This window comes from Cryptomeria japonica, chromosome 11 (genome assembly GCF_030272615.1).
Source record: "Cryptomeria japonica chromosome 11, Sugi_1.0, whole genome shotgun sequence".
In the NCBI taxonomy this organism is placed as follows: domain Eukaryota; kingdom Viridiplantae; phylum Streptophyta; class Pinopsida; order Cupressales; family Cupressaceae; genus Cryptomeria; species Cryptomeria japonica.
This window is the reverse complement of record NC_081415.1, coordinates 220193511-220215683: the sequence shown is the minus strand read 5'-3', so window position 1 is coordinate 220215683 and position 22173 is coordinate 220193511.

Below are 22173 nucleotides of genomic sequence, written 5' to 3'. Positions count from 1 at the left end.
GATAATCTTCTTATATCTCTAAAAAATAAATTTGATGAATGCGGCAAATTGACTCATGAGAATAATTTTTTGAGAACTGATTTGGCACACTCCTAGAACAATGAACAAGAACTTGAAAGACAAATAACTACTCTAAGAGATTATCTAACTACTGCAAGTGAGTATAAAGAAAAATTAAGGATTAGTGTTGCACAGTTGGATGACTTATTGAAAATACAAAGGCAGGTGGATGATTCTAGAGGACTTGGATATGTACAAGGGGAAAGCTCTGGTACTACAAATGGAGATCAGACAACCGATATAAAGAACTCATCATAACAAAGGAAACCGGTAAGGCAATCTAATGCTTATAAATTCAATGGTATATATTTTGTTTGCAATAAATTTGGGCATATGGCTAAACAATGTAGAAAGAAAGCAAATCAAAACTACAATTCTATTCCCGGTCAATGCACAAATTGCAAGAAATATGGTCATAAATCAGAAGATTGCAGAATGAATGTTAAATGTCATGCATGTGGAAAGTTTGGACATTTTTCTGATCACTATAGGTCAAGGAATGACATCGGATTTGTCAAAGCAATTCAGAAGAGCAATGTTGCATGTTATGCATGTAACAAAATAGGTCATATTTCTAAATACTGCAGAAGCAAGACTCAACTAGTTAGCAATGATAAAGCTAATGAGAAAGGAAAGAAGAAGGTAGATGAAATAAAATAATATCACACCAAGAGATGGGTTAGAAAATCTAAAGAACCAAGTGGAGATGGATCTACACCGATAACTCCATCGGTAGAACAGGGTATTCCTCCACCGATAGGAAATTCCACCGCTAACTAAGACATAAGCCTTAGGGGTTGGCAAAGTCATTGCAAAATCCTGCATATTAATCCAGAGGAGATCTAAGGAGATCTCAAAGAGATTTGGAGAGTTGTGTTCATCATTGATGAAGGTTCACCCAACACAAGACTGTGAAACCAACATCCGTAGGCTTGTTCGTGAAGCATTTTTTATAGAGAAAGATTAGGGTTTTATTCACTGATAAAAAGGGGTAAGTGAATTCATTTTCACTCACCAAGCAGTCAAGAATTCAGAGAAAAGAAAAGGCAAATTTCACATAAATTAAGAGTGTGCAAAGGCATTATGAAAGGATTTCGAGTAGTTATCTAAGAAGAACTCAATCTTCCAACTGGCGTTCACTTTCAGGTATTCTTCGAAATGGCATCCAGATCTTCAGCTCCTACTTTCATTGCAAATCCCACCATTTTCAAAGTCAAGGATAGGTTAAGGCCCGTATTCAAGGAGGTTCCCAAAATTTCTAAGAAAGAACTCTATGGGAGCATTTTCTAGGGTTCCTGATAGTGTGATGTATGTTGAAGATGTAAGGGCATAAATTCACTATAACCTAGAGGATCTAGGCACATAGGACATCAAAAGAATGTATCAATCCATGATACTAGGCATCTCTAAAACCATCAAACTAGAATTCAAAGCAATTAAGGATCTAGATTTTGTACATACCAGAATTCAAGGATGAAGTCATCAGATACGTTCTAAGAAGGGTTCACAATGAGTTTATCTAGATGGATCGACCTTACATGATCATGAAGGAGGCTATTCAAGCAGTCACCATCTTACCCAAAGTCGAACAAGAACCTGGCAAGAAAATTTCCAACGCAGAGGTTGAGAAATTCACCAGTGCAACTCCTGATAGAAGATAAATGAGGATCAGCACAATCACTGATACTGATGTGAAATTTGCAAGCATGGTAATAGGTTATAAGGTAACTCAATCTAATTGATTGAATTTTTTTGCTAGTTCATGCATTTATGTTGCATATCAGATGTTGAGGAATAATGCAAAATATGATTTATGTGAATGGATGAGGAGTGAATTGATGTTGAACCATGGAAAGATCGAGGGAATTAAGAAAGGAACTTTTAGATATTGTAATCTCATTGTATGTCTAATGATTTACTTCCTGAATGAGCTACCTAGTCTTGGCAAGAAGCATTGGACTCATGAAATACCGATAGGTATGCAGATCAAGGAAGCAATCACTGGTCTTGGTACCGACAGAGATAAGAAACTTTGGGGTATTTCAAAACATTTCAAGAAAACATGATGCAGAGGGAGAGAATATCAAAGAAAATTATGGAGAAGTACTCCACTGATATCTATTTTATGGTGAAAACTGATGAAACTCTTATGGAAGCAGTTGAACCTAGGACCATATGGGTTACAGAGCTTGGATATGAAGTGGATGATAGCATTTTTGAAATCTATGCAAAAATGTTGCTTGAAGCTCCATTGGATGACAAAACAGAGTATTTTAGTACAACAAAAGAGAAGGCCTGAGGTCAAAACTAGATTCAATAGGAAGAGAAGACAAAAGAAAATAGAAAATATGTCTGCATATGTATAGGATGTAATTCATAAGATAGACACTCAACTAGGTTCTGGATCCAAACCGGTAGCAGAACCGGTAGTGGCTAGTACTACAAAGGTGAAGAAGCTTGAAGCTTACATTTCTACCATCACTTATGATTCTAACCCTAAGGACAATGAACCTCTATCTTTCAGAAGGGTACAAAGGAAGAAAGTAGATCAACCACTAGTAGAGACGAAGAAGGAAGAGCCTAGAAGGAGACCTGTCAGAAAGGAAACTAAATCGACCATGCCTCCACCTCCAGTAAGGAAGCCTATACAAAAGAGGAAACCAGTTACATCTACTTTGGAAACCACAAGCAAAAAAGAAGAAGAGTGATGACACTAAGTCTGGTAAGACTAAAATGACCTGTGATGAGCTAATTGATGAAATTACAAAAGATGGAATTTTGAAAAATGTATCTTAAGTATTATGAAGATTTAGAAGAAAATGAGCAAAATGAAATAGAAGAGGCTATTTTGTTACATATAGACATTTATAAGAAAGCCTTAGTAGAAATTTTGAAGGAGATACCTCTATCTTTGTATAATAAACTTGATGCTAGAAGACTTGACGCTATCAAGAGGGATAGGGAGATTAAGGAAGTAGCACTTTTGGAAATGTGTGGTTCAATAAACAATGAGGAAATGAAAAGATGTATAGATGTTGTAGATAGAACAGTTTTTAGTAGTAAACCCTGGCAGATAAGCCTTATGATGGGCAGAGTAAATGAGGTGATAAATGAGACCAGTAAGGGTTGGACCAAATTCTTCCAAAAGAATCCATATTTTCTCACATCTCATGAAGAATTTGTTAAGGCTACATCTTCCACCATTCCTAACAAATCAAAAGGCAAAGGTATTTTGGGTAGTTCAACTCCAATTTTGACTAAACCAGTAGTAACTATAGATAAATAGTCTATACCAGCACAAACTATTTTTGAGAAAGGAAATGTACAAGATACTATAAATATTGTGGATAATACTCCACCGGCAGTAATTGACATTACACCAAGTGGTGAAGCCACGGGTGCAAAAGAGGTTGTAAAGGATAAGGAAAAGGAAACTGAATCTATACCGGCAGAGGTTTTGGCAATTGACACTTCTCAGGTTGAGAAGAAATCCATCTCTAAGTTGAGTCCAACTGAATTGATGATGATGGCTACTCAGAAATTATTGAAGGAGGGTACTACAGATAAGGGAATAATAGATCAATTAGTCATAGTATTGCATAATTTAATCCCTGATTGCCTAATTGAGAGTGAAGAAAGCCCTTCCAACAAGCTCAAAACTCTAACAGAGCATATTCCTAACAACTTTCAATCTCTGAGGCAGATTGCAGACCAACAGGCTTTAGAAAGATTTATTGTGGCTAAGAAAGCCGCCTTTGACCAGATCATAGAAACAAAGAAAAAGAAAATTGAAGCTAAACTCATTCTTATTGAGAATTGTTTGAAACAAAGTACAAATATCTACAATGTCTACTGCAACATAGGAATTCTTACAACAAATGTAGATGGTAGTTTAAAGAAGTTACATGATAAGATAGCTAACATTGCTAATTCTTTTGATGGATTAACTGCACTAACCACATCTATTGATGGACAAATTTTGTCCTTGGAGAACCAATTTTTTTCTTTTGAGAAGGAGAGAGATAAAGTCATTCAGAGAGAAAAACATCTTAGAGGATAGGTGAATCCCAGATTGGATTCACTTAGTGTACATAAAAGAGAGTGCATGGACATGATTGCTAAACCCACACCGATAGAAGTCAAAGAGAAGGAAACACTTGCCCACTTACTAAGTGGACTAGCATCCATATTGAACACATTCAAAACCGGTTGGGATACATATCTTCAATTGTTGGATAAGGCTTACCCCAAAATTTTGAAGTTGGTCAAGCTCTAGTGAAATTAACAATATTCATTTATTTTTTTGTTCTGAATTCTTTCACTGGTCTTTGGCATTGATGCCAAAGGGGGAGTATGTATATATGTGAAAAATATCAGAAAAATCAGACACGATCACATGGGAAGGATATCAGGATATCTGAAGAAGTGTATTGCTTATAGGGAGCATATTTCAGTTGTACCGACAGGCAATTCATTTTTCACATGAGTGTTGCCATCAATGCCAAAGGGGGAGATTGTTGGCAATTGACACTCATCGGATTCATTTTGTTGTCATTGATGGCAACAATATTAGATGGAAGTCATATATCAGCACTAGGAGGTATATACCAGCAGACACCGGCATTGGAGTATCCAAGATTACACTGGCACCGACATCGGCACCGGCATCAGTACTTGAAGGAAGCCGACATTCAGAAGGATTTATTTTGTAAATCATTTTGTAATTATTGTCGAGGCCAACATTGAATAACTTTTGTAATACATTGTAGTCTGACATAAGTCATATTGTTTGTAATGGGTATATAGGTCAGTCTGCTAGGTCATTTTGAAGATGACATAGGATGTGACATAAGTAAGATAGAATATAGTAGAACTACATAATATGAAGTATATGTATATAGATCATTTGTATGTGAATGTCATATCATGCAATGATTTGTAGATAGTTTGTGAAGCATTCTTGGAGGAGAAAAGATATTAGTAGTAGTGTTCAGGGTTTATGAACCGGTACAGAGCAGAGCTATAACCAGAACTCTATTTAGCATAGAAGATGCATTTTTTGAGTTCATTTTCATTGTTTTACTTCAATAGAATCTTGTAGTCAGTGAGGCTCTTTAGTGATGAGCAGTGTGATCTAGGCAGTGTACCTTTCTGCAAGTGCAGGCCCCCATTATATGTAATATCCTTTCATATGGCCAGTGAATTGATATTGCGGGTCACAAATCCCATCATGGTTTTTCCTCTTTGAGGTTTTCAATGTATAAATTTTGTGTGTTATGGTGTTCATTAATGTGGATGGTTTGTTTTCTTCAAGTTATATGTTTATTTTTTTACTGGTTTATATGTGTTTGGTATAAAGGCATAAAGTCTTATTTTACCAGCAGAACACTGATTCACTCTCCCCCCTTCTTAGTGTTCTTGGATCTTAATAGCAAGGTGTGCGCCATTGGTCTCCTTGTGCTATGTAGCATAGTGCTTGGGTTTGTGAAATGGATTAACCACCTCTTGTGGATTCTATAGTGGTTGTATCAGGGCATTAACATGTCGATCTTTGGGTGCAACAACAACCACACTTGTAATAAGTGGTAACAAAGCTTGGTCATAGGTTCAAACCCCTTGCTTGCACTGGGGGGGATTGTTGCAAGGTGTATGCCCTTGGTTTCCTTGTGTTGTGCAGCGCAAAGCTTGGGTTTGTGACATGGCTTAACTGCCTCCTATGGATTTTGTAGTGGTTGTATCAGGGCATTAACAGCTTGATCTTTTGGTGCAATAGCAACCACACTTGTAATAAGAGCCATCACCAAGCAAAAGAATCATGAAGTTCAAAAAGAAAGAGCTTCATCTAGGTTTTCCTCCTTCTATTTCATCCAATATGGACAGTATTAGAGATACAAAAATTGGGCACATAGATCTTGATGAATTCATGAAAAGAGTTAGAGAGTCGCCAATGTCCTACAAGATGGAACCCATCATCAATAGTGGAATTCATTTGGTCACAACATTCTCCATGTCAGCATGGAACCCTGAATTTGTGTTAGCCTTGGCTAATCAGTTTGATTCAATAAGAAGGTCAGTGAAGGATGTAGAGGGAAAGAGGACTCTCATCAAGATTGATGATGTTTTTCCTAGTACATGTATATTTTTTATAAGGATCTTTAGAATAAGAGAGTGTCAGATCAGGCCTAGAATGTGGTAATTCAATATGGTTGTGTCTTTTTACAATTCCCTACATTCACATATCTTAGGATTGGATTCTTTGATGATGAGCCTTTCATGCTTCCTAGGTATCCATCAGACAAGATTATTCTAATGGAGATGGCTCGTTAGATGATATCAATACATGAGTGCCAATCTGGGGCTCACAAGACTGGTCTTAAGTTCTCCATCACCATTGGGAGATTATATTAATTCCATCTACAAGGCCTGATCCATGGTGGAGGAAATGAGGAGACTAACAATGAAATTCTTTAATGTCAGGAAGCATTTTGATTACATAGGCATAAAGAATAAGATCAAGAAAATTTACAGTCATGTTCATCAGATTGAAGATGTATGGATTGATTACAGAATTGAAGAGGATATCGAGAGGCTTGACTTATGTAGTCTAATAGTGGAACAAATTTAAAATTTATATCTTGTTGATATTCCTGAGGATCTTGAGGATTATGAAGACATCCTAGATCCTATGTATGAAAGTAATACAGATGTTGATTATCCCTTTCCCTTGATTCAATGGTCTCAAAAGGAAAATACTTAAATGAGGGATAGGTTCCAAAACATCCTTCCTAATACCAATGTTTGGTTGACTCGGCAAGGTATTCAATTAAAACCTTTCCAAACCATATTCGAGGATGACACTATAGGGCCTATGGGAAAGACTTCAAAGTTGAGCACAAAAAATAGATAGGACACAACAACTCTTAAGGCACCAAAGTTTAAATTCACAATGGGAAAAGGTAAGAGTCAAGGAGAATCATCAACCCAAGAGACTCAAACTCATCAAGAGGTTGATGAAGAAGATGAAGAAAGTGAGAAAGTAGAAGAAGAAGAGATGGAAAAGGAACAAGAAGAAGAGGACTTTGACAAGGAGGTATTACCTAAAATCCCAAGTACTTCCTAGTCTCAAGAGACACAAGAAGGTGTTCCTCCTACGTCATGTGATGCTACAAGTACTACTTCAGTTTCAGTTTCTAACACTATTCCTTTTTATTCTACTATCTCATTTTTATCTCAGGCTCCTGAGATCCATGTCATTCCTTCCACAACTACCAATGAGTTTTCCCTTGACACACATCATGATAACATTGAGAGTGTATTTATTCCTAATCTATCTAAGGTAACTTGGAAGGTTTTGATAAATTTATGTCAGAAACCCAACAACCCCCTAAGGTTTCAACTATTTAAAATCCACCTATGATTTTACCTCCACTCCAACTATAGTGACCACAAGCATTCAATCTCAAGAATTGGCATCACAAGTGTTGACAACTAGAGTGGATCATGATACACCTTTTCCACCTTGGCTAGTATCTAACATTCCCAAGAGAAAGAAGCAAGCCATCTCTCCAGATGAACTTGACTTCAATCAATTGAATCTTGTTAAGTCCAAAGGTACCAAGAAGGCCAAAACTTTATCCAAGGTGAAGGTGGACAAATCAAAGAATAAATATGTAGAGATGGCAATTCCTCCTCTGAACACAGATCTAGATAGAGTGCAACCCACTGACTATGTCATCAACAAGATTGACCTAGGTAAGAAAACACATGAAGGAATAGTGGAAGAGTCTCAAGCATCTTGTAGCAATGTTTAATGAAGAAAAGGTCAAGAAAGACAAACTGAAGAAAAAAGTAGATCAACTCACTGATGTCTTGATTAAGATAATGAAATCATCAGAGATAGTTGAGCCAATCACCTCATTAGTGGATGAATAGATCATTAAATAGGTTGAACATGTCAATTCTCATGGGAGGACAGTTGATGAATGGATGGATAGGTTGTTGAGTCAAGGGATTCATCTCTTATGTTAAATGGTTTCCTTAATGAACAATCTGAAGGAGGTAAAGACTCAGATAGATAAAACTTTGAATCTATTCTCAAATGAACTAGAGACATACAAGAAGGACTTTGACACTTGGTTGAAGTTAGAAGATTTCCAATTGGATGTCCTAGTTGGCAATGGAGTACTTCCTTAAAGGGATATGTATATTGAACAAAGGGAATTACTATAACATCAAATGAATGTCATGGAGGCACTTATCAAAGATATGAGAAAAGCTCAGAAGGAATGTAATGACAAGGGAAAGGACATCACTGAGAAGATATTGGCACTTCCTTGTAATTTCCTCGATGAGAATCAAAAGCCTCTTCATGAAGATGTGATTATCAAAGAATTCAGTTTGCTTGTTGGTGAAGAAGTTGGTAAAAAAAATTTCTCATTATCATCAATTGATAAGTTGATAGACATCCAAGTTAATGTGGATGGTTTAGCTTCTCTTTTGAAAAAGCACAATAAATGATACATGAGCCTTGGAGATTCCATCACTTTGGTCAAAGCCATTATGTAGTACCCCTACTTGTTTGAACTCATTAGACTCATATTTTATTATTGTTTGTTTTCAGTGGATACATTACCATGATATGCTATTTAGATTTGTATGACATTATGTTTTATCTGGAGATGAGATGTATAATTTATTTGCAGTATTTTAGTACTTGTGATTTATGGCATTTTATGGATTATTGCTATGTACTGACATTTTACTTTATCTATGCAATGTGTAATTATATGTTGTGTGTTTGCGAGTGTATTGGATGCAAGGGGATGATTTTCCTTCACTCATTTCGATGAGACAGGGAACGTCATGATTCTCCTTCATCATTGTGTATGTCATGTTTTCTATATTGTATATATATGCATGTGTGGTTCGGTGATGCAGGATATTGCAGGTACAAGTACCAGGTAGGTACGAGGTATCGTCTCCACCTGGCTTCACAGATCTGAGCATGCCTTATATTTTCTGATGGAAGTGGAGGAGATACTAGTTGACCCTATTTTTACTCAGATACACTCGTGTGAGTGTCATCAGTTGGTCGTCTTGTCAGTTTGTTCAGCCTTCGTATTTTGTCGTTTGATCTTTTTATGGGTAATTGCTTAAGATTTATTTAATTTGAGTGTTTTAGTGGATTTAATTAATTAATTAATTAATTTTATGGAATTATCTCATAGTTGAATTGTTTATGCATTGAGATTATAAATTTAGTTAATTAAAAGAAATTATTAACTTAGGTTGCAAGCTGCATGATATTAGAAATATATTTTTATTTAATTGGAAAAATAAATTAGATTAATTATATTTATTGTTTCCTAGAATTTTAAATAAATAAATGAATAAAAGAATTAATTAGAATTAAAGTATTGTTTTAATTCTTTATTTAGAAAATTAATTAATTTGCATGAGAAAAGAAAAGAAAGAATAATGATTTTTAATTATTGCATGTTAGCTTATCTTTTATATAAAATTAGAAAATAAAATAATATTACTTTTATTCTAAATTTAGGTTTTTGAGAAAAAGCTATTGAACCTAGAATTTTAGTTTAAATAGGGAATAGGTCTTTATTTTAGATACAGAGGAAACGGGTCAAGAATTTAGGTGAAGAAATTTATTGGAAGCTTATTGAAAAGATTAGGGCTCTTCTACAAATTTCTTCTAGGAAAGCTATACCAGGTCGGATGACTTCTTTGATTTGTGGGTTTTTAGAAAATATTTCTATGTTTCTATGAATGATGTGTGTGTAAATTATTTGTTAGTTTCAAAACCCTCTTCTGGTTAAATCAGGTTTTGAATTAAGATTCTTGCCTGATGTTAATTTTCTAGTGTATGGGAGTAATTTAATTTTGAGATCATTGGAAAAATTATTATGGAAAAATTATTCTCTCTAGTTTGATTTGTTCTGATGGTCCTTTAAATAAATCTCTGTGATTTCATTAGAAATAAATTTAATTGTGAATTAAATTTATTGGATTATCTAAATTAAAAAAAAAATGTAATTGAAATAAAATTATGTGAATGAATTTTATTGTATAGGAAAAATTTGATTTTATGTAAATTATGTTAAATGATTTTTTATGGATTTGGAAATTATTTTTATGTTTTAAAAAAAAAATGAATTAAAAAGAATTTAAAATATATATATATATAAATAAGTTTGGTAGTGGCTACCGGTGGTAGTACACAGTACTACCGATGGTAGCAGTGCTATCGAACGGTAGCACCTGCTACCTACTGTAGCACAGGCTACCGTGCCAGGGCCAAAAATTTAATGTTTTTTTTTAATTATTCTTTTAACCCCTATGCATATTGTGATATGGTTATTTCGGGTTTCGTGCCCAGGGGTATGGTAAACAAAATAATTCATGTGTTAAATTATATAATATGTATATAAATATATATATATATAAGAATATATATGTGTGTGTATTTATGTATATATTTATATATTAGGTGTGTTTTCATTATGGTGGGTATTATATTATTTTACTATTATTTAAATATTGGTTATGAGTTGATCTATATAATTTTATATATATATATATATATATATATATATATATATATATAGGTATGCATACAGTTATATCATAGTTATAAAATCAGTTTATAGTTTTGAATGTTTCAGAAAAAGCTTATAATTTTTATAATTGATAATTATGTTGAAAATACATTAGGAGAATTATTTCTATTTTAATTTATTCAACAAATGACAATTGATTTCTTTGTATTAAATAGTTGTATTTTCTTATTGTCTAGAAAATCTTTAATTGCAAATAATTTATGCTTTGGTTGTTTTAAGAAAAGATTGCCTGTATTAGGATCTTGTGTAAATGGTGTTCACAGTCAAGCTTAATTTCATTGCAAATTTGGTTGAATTGTCATTGTGTCCTATGGTATTATTTCTCCTTGGTCAGGTGTTGTTGCATAACCTTGTTGATGTGAGCCATTGTGTGTTTTGTCCAAATGGTCAATCTTGGGTTAGTGATTGTGTGTCCTTCACCTGTGCTTTGTCAGGATTGGTTATGGTTGTCTGTTTCGCCATAGAGTTCTCACATAGAGACTTTTCCTGTTAGTGTCCTATGGGAGAGAGTGGCTTTCAAGCAGGGGTCATACTCGAAGTGGATGACAGGATAACCCGTCGAAAGTCAGTTAAAAAGTGATAACCTAATAATTGATTAGGGGGTGGGTAGAATAAATATTAATTAAGATAATGTACCTCGTGCATAGGTGAGTGCTTGTACAGGGCTCATAATGTTACGAGAAGGCCTGGAATGGCAAACTTACCACCTTGTCTTCACGAAAGGATTGGTAGGGTCCACATGAGATAGTTGGAACCTGAGGCTTGGGAGAGGTTACCAGGAGAAACCCAGGATGGGGGTCGAGACCTATGGAGGTTGTACCATGGTATGCGATGACACTCTCTCCTTAGAGTCACTAGTGTTTTGTGAGTTGAGTCACATGGATGTTTGCAAAGTCTTGTAGTTCTTTCGTACTTGTCTTACTTTGCTTGCTTGAGGGTTTTCTACTATCTCCTAGCACAGTGGGGTGGTTCAATTTCGGGATCACATGGTCGGGTGGTAGTGCCACTTCCCATCGAATGTTTTGGATTATATCTTCAGGTGAGGAAAGGTTTCATTGGTGTTTCTTGGTTCATGGATCATGTACTAGATCATGTTCATGATCATTGTTCAGTTGAGACCTTGTGGTCATTGTATTAGACTTTTATGTAACCTTGATATTGTAACTTTGTAATCCATGGTATTATTGAAAGCCGTGTATTTATGGATATTGTAATATTATGTCAGTGTTGCTTTGATCTTATGTATAAATGATTTATGGAAAATTGAATGCATGGGAATACTTGATTCTTTCATTATGGAATTTAGATGTATGTGTAGTTTTGAACTTAAGCATTTACTTTATCTAATTAAATGGACAATTGGAATAACCATGGTGTTAATATAATCTATGATTAATCTTTGTTGGTAACCCTTAGGAATTCATGTGTTAGTCTTTCGTTGTGTTATTAGACATGCAATGGTTATAATTAATGCACTTAATCTTTTAAAAAAAATTATTTCACCCTTTAGTTGCCTAGTTGTGTTGTTTTCCTTTAAGGTTCCTGGTGGGGCATTACATTTGGTATCAAAGCTACGTAGTGCCCTCAACATTTCCACAACATAGGTAGTCAGAGGCTAGCAGCATCTGAACCTACAATAGGAGATGCAGGGAGATCCCATAGAGTATTTGCAGTGGTAGATGACCGCCAAGCTGATCATCAGGGTACAGTCATTGAGGCAAGAGTTATGTTGCATGGAATCCCTATCTCTGTACTTTTTGATTCTAGAGCTTCAGATTCTTTTATTTCTTCATCCATTGTGGAGCGGTGTAGACTTATGTCTACTAAGAAGGTGGATAGGTGGCAAGTAGAGTTGTCTACAGGTGTCCGTGTTTTTGTAGATGCCTTTGTTCCCAGTTGTGAGTTGAACCTAGGAACCATAGTTACTTCAGTTAACCTTTGAGTTATTCCTTTGGGTTCTTATTGAGTTGTATTGGAGATGGATTAGCTATCATCTCACAGTGCTTGTGTAGATTGTCACAAGAAGATAGTGGAGTGTTTAGATGACCTTGGCAGAGAAGTGGAGATTGTTGGAGTACAAAGGCCAATATCCCTGCATATGATCCCCGCTATGCAACTTAAGCAGTGCATGCATAGAGGATGTCAGTTTTTTGTAGTTACTCTTGAGGAATTAGATGATTTAGAGAGTCAAGAAATCATTCTTGATAGTCATCTTATTCTTAGAGAGTATGTTGATGTGTTTCCATTGGATATTCCTGGTATGCCTCCGAAGCGAGACATAGATTTTCGTATCGATTTAGTTCTTGGTGCAGAACCTATTTCGAGAGCTCCATATTGGATGACTACTCAAGAGTTAAGTGAGTTGAAATTGCAAATAGAAGAATTATTGGCCAAGGGATTCATTCATCCTAGTATTTTCCCTTGGGGTACGCCTATTATCTTCATTAAGAAGAAAGATGGTTCTCTTCGGTTATGCATTGATTATCGACAGCTAAATAAGGTAACCATCTAGAATAGATATCCATTGCCTCGTATAGATGACCTTTTTGACTAGGTTAAGGGAGCCAAGGTGTTCTCTAAGATTGACTTGAAGTCTGGATACCATCAGTTGCGCATTTAGGATGCAGACATTCATAAGACAATGTTTCATACTCGTTATGGTCACTATGAGTTCACAGTGGTGCCATTTGGGTTGAAGAACACACCTTCAGTTTTCATGAGCTTAATGAATGGGGGTTTTCGCACCTACCTTGATTGTTTCATCATTGTATTCTTGGATGACATTCTGATTTATTCTAGATCTATGGAGGAGCATGAGGGTCACTTACGTCAGGTATTGCAGTGCTTGAGGGAGAATCAACTTTATGCCAATTTGGCAAAGTGTGACTTCTTCCAGACTGAGGTGAATTATCTTGGTCATGTGGTTTCGAGAGAAGGTATATCTATGGATCCTTCAAAGATCCAAGCCATTGTTGATTGGCCAACACCGACCAACATTTCAGAAGTTAGGATTTTTATGGGTTTGGTCGGATATTATTGTCGCTTTGTTGAAGGATTTTCCCAGATAGGACACCCAATTACTTCTCTTCAGAGAAAAGGGAAGAAGTTTGTTTGGCCAGAATAGTGTGAAGTAGCTTTTAGGACCTTGAAGGAACTCCTTGTCAGTGCTCCGATTTTGGCAGTTCCTGATCCATCTGGAGATTTTATGGTATGCACAGATGCCTCTTTGGAAGGTATAGGTGCAGTACTTATGCAGGATGGACGTGTGGTTGCTTATGAGTCTCACAAACTCAAGAACCATGAGTTGAACTATCCATTTCATGATTTAGAGTTGGCAGTTGTAGTTCATGCTTTGGTTAGATGGCAGCATTTCTTGTTAGGGCATCGATTTGAGCTGCATAGTGATCACCATTGTTTGCAGTATATATTCACACAGCCAAACTTGAATGCTCTACAGCAGAGATAGATGGAATTCTTCTGCGAATATGATTTTGAGGTTCATTATATTCAGGGGAAAGAGAACGTAGTGGCAGATGCTTTGAGTCGTAGGCAGCATGAAGTTTCAACATTGTCCCTTGGAGTAGACTTGAGAGAGAGGATTCTTGGAGTTCTTCCTTAGGATACTTGGTATCAAGATGTTAGATCAGTAATAGAGTCTGGAAGCCCTTTAAAGGGTAGATTTTTTGGATATAACCTTGAGGCAGATGGACTTCTTCGTCACCATGGACAGAGCTATGTATCTCCTTTGGAGCGTCTTCGTGATTTGATCATGACCAAGGCCCATCGTACACCTTATTTGGCACATCCAGGTGTCAAGAAGATGCACGCAGATCTTAGACAAATTTATCATTGGGCTGGTATGAAACATGACATTGCTGATTTTGTGTCGAAGTGATTAGAGTGTCAGTGAGTGAAGGTAGAGCATCAACACCCGGCAAGGCTTTTACAACCTAATTTGGTACTGGATTGGAAATGGGATATCATTTCCATGGATTTCATTGTTGGATTGCCTGTCTCTTCTCATCATCATGATGCTATCAATGGTCATTTTTGACAGATTGACTAAGGTTTCTCATTTTGTTCCTATTCGAGCTTCCTATACGGCAACAGTAGTGGCATGAGTCTTCTTGGAAGATGTAGTGAGATTGCATGTGATTCTGAGGTGGATCATATCTGATAGAGATCCTGTCTTTACTTCAGCATTGTGGACCTCACTTTAGCATGCTTTGGGGACTCAGTTGAACTTTAGTTCAGCTTACCATCCAGAGACAGATGATCAAATAGAGCAAGTGAATCAGGTATTAGAGGACATGCTTCTCATGTATGTTATGGACCAACAGTCACGCTGGGAGGATTATATCTATCTAGTGGAGTTTTCTTATAACAATGGATATCATAGCTCCATAGGTATGTCCCCCTTTCAGGCATTGTATGGTTGTCCTTGCCGTACTCCTTTGAGTTGGGATCGGTTAGAGGATAGGGTACTTATAGGACCGGATATTCTTTGGGAGATGGAGTAGCAGGTAGATAGGATTCGTGAGCATTTAGTAGTAGCATAGGATAGACAGAAGAAGTATGCAGATGCTCATAGGATAGATCATTAGTTTTCTATTGGCGACCGTGTGTTCTTGAGAGTGCATCCATGGAAGAGTCTGATCCATTATGGAAAGGGTTCTAAGTTAGCACCTCAGTTTGTTGGACCTTTTGAGATCCTTCAGAGGATAGGACCTGTTTCCTACCATCTTGCCTTGCCACTGAGTCTATCGTGCATCCATGATGTCTTTCATGTTTCAGTTCTTTGACCTTATCATCCAGATGTGACACATGTTCTTGATTGGAACTCTTTGCAAGTCAAGGACGAGCAACTTTCCATGGAGCCCGTGTGCATTCTTCGGTGTCAGGATTTGATCCTCAGGGGTCATACGATCGACCAGGTAAGGGTCCTATGGGATCCAAATGATGAGACTTTGATGACTTGGGAAGATGCAGTGAAGATGAGAGAGCTGTATTCTTATTTATTTTAGGCTTCCAGGAGTAAGCCTAGTTTTGGGGGGGAGAATGTAGTACCCCTACTTGTTTGAACTCATTAGATTCATATTTTATTATTGTTTGTTCTCAGTGGATACATTACCATGATATGTTATTCAGATTTGTATGTCATTATGCTTTATCTAGAGATGAGATGTATAATTTATTTGCAGTATTTCAGTACTTGTGATTTATGGCATTTTATGGATTATTGCTATGTACTGACATTTTACTTTATCTATACAATGTGTAATTATATGTTGTGTGTTTGCGAGTGTATTGGATGCAAGCGGACAATTTTTCTTCACTCATTTCGGTGAGACAAGGAACGTCGTGATTCTCCTTCATCAGTGTGTATGTTGTGTTTTCTATATTGTATATATATGCATGTGTGGTTTGGTGATGCAGGATATTGCAGGTACAAGTACCAGGTAGGTACAGGGTATCATCTCCACTTGGCTTCACAAGGCTGAGCATGCCTTATATTTTATGATGGAAGTGGAGGAGATAGTAGTTGACCCTATTTTTACTCAGTTACACTCATGTGAATGTCGTCAGTTGGTCATCTTGTCAGTTTGTTCGGCCTTCGTATTTTGTCATTTGATCTTTTTATGGGTAATTGCTTGAGATTTATTTAATTTGAGTGTTTTAGTGGATTTAATTAATTAATTAATTAAGTTTATGGAATTATCTCATAGTTGAATTGTTTATGCATTGAGATTATAAATTTAGTTAATTAAAAGAAATTATTAACTTAAGTTGCACGCTGCATGATATTAGAAATATATTTTTATTTAAGTGGAAAAATAAATTAGATTAATTATATTTATTTTTTCCTAGAATTTTAAATAAATGAATGAATAAAAGAATTAATTAGAATTAAAGTATTGTTTTAATTCTTTATTTAGAAAATTAATTAATTTGCATGAAAAAAGAAAAGAAAGAATAATGATTTTTAATTATTGCATGTTAGCTTATCTTTTGTATAAAATTAGAAAATAAAATAAAATTACTTTTATTCTAAATTTAGGTTTTTGAGAAAAAGCTATTGAACCTAGAATTTTAGTTTAAATAGGGAATAGGTCTTTATTTTAGATACAGAGGAAACGGGTCAAGAATTTAGGTGAAGAAATTTATTGGAAGCTTATTGAAAAGATTAGGGCTCTTCTACAAATTTCTTCCAAGAAAGCTATACCAGGTTGGATGACTTCTTTGATTTCTGGGTTTTTAGAAAATATTTCTATGTTTCTCTGAATGATGTGTGTGTAAATTATTTGTCAGTTTCAAAACCCTCTTCTGGTTAAATCAGGTTTTGAATTAAGATTCTTGCTTGATGTTAATTTTCTAGTGTATGGGAGTAATTTAATTTTGAGATCATTGGAAAAATTATTGTCTATGGTTTGATTTGTTCTAATGGTCCTTTAAATAAATCTTTATGATTTTATTAGAAATAAATTTAATTGTGAATTAAATTTATTGGATTATCTAAATTAAAAAAAAAAAATGTAATTGAAATAAAATTCTGTGAATGAATTTTATTGTATAGGAAAAATTTAATTTTATGTAAATTCTGTTAAATGATTTTTTATGGATTTGGAAATTATTTTTATGTTTTAAAAAAAATGAATTAAAAAGAATCTTAAAAAAATATATAAAAATATATATATAAAAGTTTGGTAGCGGCTACCTACGGTAGCATCCGCTACTGGCGGTAGTACACAGTGCTACCAGCGGTAGCATGGGCTACCATGCCAGGGCCAAAACTTTAATGTTTTTTTTTTAATTATTCTTTTAACCCCTGTGCGTACTGCGATATGGTTATTTCGGGTTTTGTGCCCAGGGGTATGGTAACCAGAATAATTCATGTGTTAATATATATATATATATATATATATATATATACACACACGTATTTATGTATATATTTATATATTAGGTGTGTTTTCATTATGGTGGGTATTATATTATTTTACTGTTATTTAAATATTGGTTATGAGTTGATCTATATAATTGTAAGTATATATATATATATATATATATATATATATATATATATATATATATATATATATATATATATATATATATATATATATATATATATATATATATATACAATGTATATATATAGGTATGCATACAATTATATCATAGTTATAAAATCTGTTTATAGTTTTGAATGTTTCAGAAAAAGCTTATAATTTTTAGAATTGATAATTATGTTGAAAATACATTAGGAGAATTATTTCTATTTTAATTTATTGCACAAATGGCAATTGATTTCTTTGTATTAAATAGTTGTATTTTCTTATTATCTAGAAAATATTTAATTGCAAATAATTTATGCTTTGGCTATTTTAAGAAAAGATTGCCTGTATTAGGATCTTGTGTAAATGGTGTTCGCAGTCAAGCTTAATTTCATTGCAAATCTAGTTGAATTGTCATTGTGTCCTATGTTATTATTTCTCCTTGGTCAGGTGCTATTGTATAACCTTATTGATGTGAGCCATTGTGTGTTTTGTCCAAATGGTCAATCTTGGGTTAGTGATTGTGTGTCCTTCACCTGTGCTTTGTCAAGATTGGTTATGGTTGTCTGTTTTGCCATAGAGTTCTCATAGAGAGATTTTTCCTGTTAGTGTCCTATGAGAGAGAGTGGCTTTCAAGCAGGGGCTGTGCCCAAAGTGGATGACAGGATAACCGTCGGAAGTCAGTTAAAAAGTGATAACCTAATAATTGATTAGGGGGTGGGTAGAATAAATATTAATTAAGATAATGTACCTCGTGCATAGGTGAGTGCTTGTACAGGGCTCATAATGTTACGAGAAGGCCTGGAATGGAAAACTTACCACCTTGTCTTGACGAAAGGATTGGTAGGGTCCGCATGAGACTCAGTTGGAACTGGAGGCTCGGGAGAGATTACCAGGAGAAACCCAGGATGGGGGTCGGGACCTATGGAGGCTATACCATGGTATCCATCTTAAGCTATGCGATGACACTCTCTCCTTAGAGTCACTAGTGTTTTGTGAGTTGAGTCACATGGATGTTTCTGGAGTCTTGTAGTTCTTTCGTACTTGTCTTACTTTGCTTGCTTGAGGGTTTTCTACTATCTCCTAGCACGGTGGGGTGGTTCCATTTCGGGATCACATGGTCGGGTGGTAGTGCCACTTCCCATCGTATGTTCTAGATTGTATCTTCAGGTGAGGAAAGGTTTCCTTGGTGTTTCTTGGTTCGTGGATCATGTACCAGATCATGTTCATGATCATTGTTCAGTTGAGACCTTGTGGTCATTGTATCAAACTTTTATGTAACCTTGATATTGTAACTTTGTAATCTATGGTATTATTGAAAGCCATTTATTTATGGATATTGTAATATTATGTCAGTGGAATGTATGTTAATTCAGTTGCTTTGATCTTATGTATAAATAATTTATGGAAAATTGAATGCATGGGAATACTTGATTCTTTCATTATGGAATTTAGATGTATGTGTAGTTTTGAACTTAAGCATTTACTTTATCTAATCAAATGGACAATTGGAATAACCATGGTGTTAAAATAATCTATGATTAATCTTCGTTGGTAACCCTTAGGAATTCATGTGTTAGTCTTTCGCTGTGTTATTAGACATGCAATGGTTATAATTAATGCACTTAATCTTTAAAAAAAAATTATTTCACCCTTTAGTTGCCTAGTTGTGTTGTTTTCCTTTAGGGTTCCTGATAGGGCATTACACATTACAAGACATACCAAAGGACCCAATTAAGAATAGATGAAGGTAGCTCTACAAAAAAGTGAGGATTTCATGAAGCAAGACCGAAACGGAGTGTCTGGTGACACTTAGCATTTTCTATAGCTTAGAAAATGTAGATGCATTTTTGTAACAAGACTTGGACACTTCAAGTGTCATTTTATATATAAGTTTTTGTACCTAGAGTATGCACGAGTTCTAAGTCAAATAGGACTCTTCTTTGATTTAGTCATAGTTTTTCCTAGATTTTCTCAATGCACCTCACCTATATATGAGGTTGATTATTATAATTAGCATCAATCTTTAATCTATATGCAACAAAAATCTATTGAAGTGAAGAGAAAAAGTGAAACTTTTTGTTCCTATTGTTATTTTGCAAACTTATTCAAATAAGAAGATACCTTTTGAATTAAAAATTTGTGTTGGCTTCATTGTGTTCTTGGTAAGAGTATTCTTCTCAAATATTATTTTGTTTAAGTAAAGGCTTTGTGGAAGGATATTGTTAAAGAGTAGAAACTAGTGTTGGTTTGTCCAAACTTTGTGTCATATTTAAGCTCTTGTTATTAGAATTAGGAATTGGTGAAAGTGATATCATTTTGAAGAATTTGAGCTTCTTCTTGTTATTATTGAAGAAAAGTTAAGTGAATTATAGTGATATAACATTTCAAAGTCTTTGCTCTTTGTTTTGTCATCTTGATAAAGAAATTGTATTTTGAAGATTTTTAGCTTCATATTATTATTTCAAAAAATATATTCAAAAGTTGTAATAAGGAATAAAGTTAAAGAATTTGTGCTTTACTTTGATTTTCTTAGTTAACACCTTGGGTTATATAAGTATTTGTAAAAAGGTTGATAGGATTATAGTGATTGCAAGACTTTGAGCTTGAAGACTATTTTCCTGTCTTGGAGAAGTAATAGAGGACTTTGAGCCTTTATAGAAACTTTTCTTCTTTATTTGTATTTTGTTCATTCACATGCTCTTAGTTAAATTGTAACTTTGAAATTGTAAGAATTATTACAGCTCCATATTGTAAATTATTTCCTAAAAAAAGAGGAGAGAATAATGTCTATTCTAAAGAGAGAATAGGATGATGCACTACCCATGTTTAGATTAGAAATCATAGTGTGAATTGTGTACTAAATTAAGAGAGTAGTAAAAAAAGAGGGAGCCTTCCCTTATAAATCATAAGATATTTAATCTCACATACTATGGTTGAAATCATAATTTTGTAAACCTCACCAGTTTGCAAAATTTTCACCCAACAGTTTTCACAATTGTCTCCTAGGGTTAAATCTTGTGGTGAGTTGGCTGAGAAATTCATGGCACACTTCTTGTATAATATTGAATATGAGATATCCATGAAAAATTTACATAACACAAAGCAATTTAATGGAGAATCCTTTTCATCCTTCTTGCAAAGATGGAGAAGTTTGGCTAGTCATTGCTCTTGCCATGTTCCATAAAAACAAATAGTTGAGATGTTCACACAAAACCTAAATCATGAAATTGGCTTTGAGCTTCATAAAATATGTTTGACCATATTTCAAGAGGTTATTGAAAAGGGTTTATTTGTTGAAAATATCATCCTTGAGCAAGGTATCATTAAGATTTACAAAGATAGCAAGGATGACCCTAATTCTAATAATAAGGACATATCCCTCTTTTGGAACAAGAATAAGAACACTATTAATGATGGGGTTGTAGATGAAAATGTGGTTAAGATTACTCATCATTTGATAAGATTTCTAGGACCTAGTACATCAAATAATCAAGTTAATACCCAAAGGACAACAAAGCCCATGTCACAAAGAAATTTTATAGCTTTGGGTGAACCCATTGAGTTAGCATTGTAAAATCTTGTCACTAATAAGCTCATCACAATTCTAGAATATAAACCATTTCAACCTAGAGTCAATCCTTCATGGTGGAATAACAATCAGTATTGCGAGTATCTTTATAACAAAGGGCATCAGACTAGAAATTGTCATAAGCTTAAGAACCTCATTGAAGATCTCATCAAGAGTTACGCAATTGAAGTTGAAGGTAATTCATCTAATGAAGAACATGTTGTGTTTAGGGACTCCTTACCTAAATATGTTAAACTGACCCTACAATGTACCATGTAAAAATATACTTCCTCATCCAGCTAGTATGACCTTGTTGAACAACATGGAAAAATACCTACCCATATATCCATTCTTGAAATATTACACATATCTCCTTCACATAAGGCTATCCTAGACAAAGCATTGCTAGAAATTTTAGTACCTTCTGACCTACACGTGGATCGGTTTCAATCCATGGTGGGACACCTCTCTTCACCTCATCACCTTACATTTATCAAGAAATATGATAAATATCCCCACTAACCTCACAATGCACCTCTCCATATCAAATCTTTCATCCATAAACACCAAATAAAGCAAGTCCTAATAGATGGAGGAGTGGGTCTAAATATTCATACCTTGAATAGTTATAGTGTTGAGATTCTCTTTATGGGTTGTCGATTCAAAGAAGATAAAAATCAAAGCCTATAATGATGAAGAGTACTCATCCAAAGGAACACTCACCTTACCAATCAGAGTTGGGCTAGTAATACAAGATTTGGTTTACCAAGTCTTAGACGTTGATCTCACTTATAACATTCTTTTGGGTTATCCTTTGATCCATGCTATGTGAGTAGTTTGTTCTACATACCAC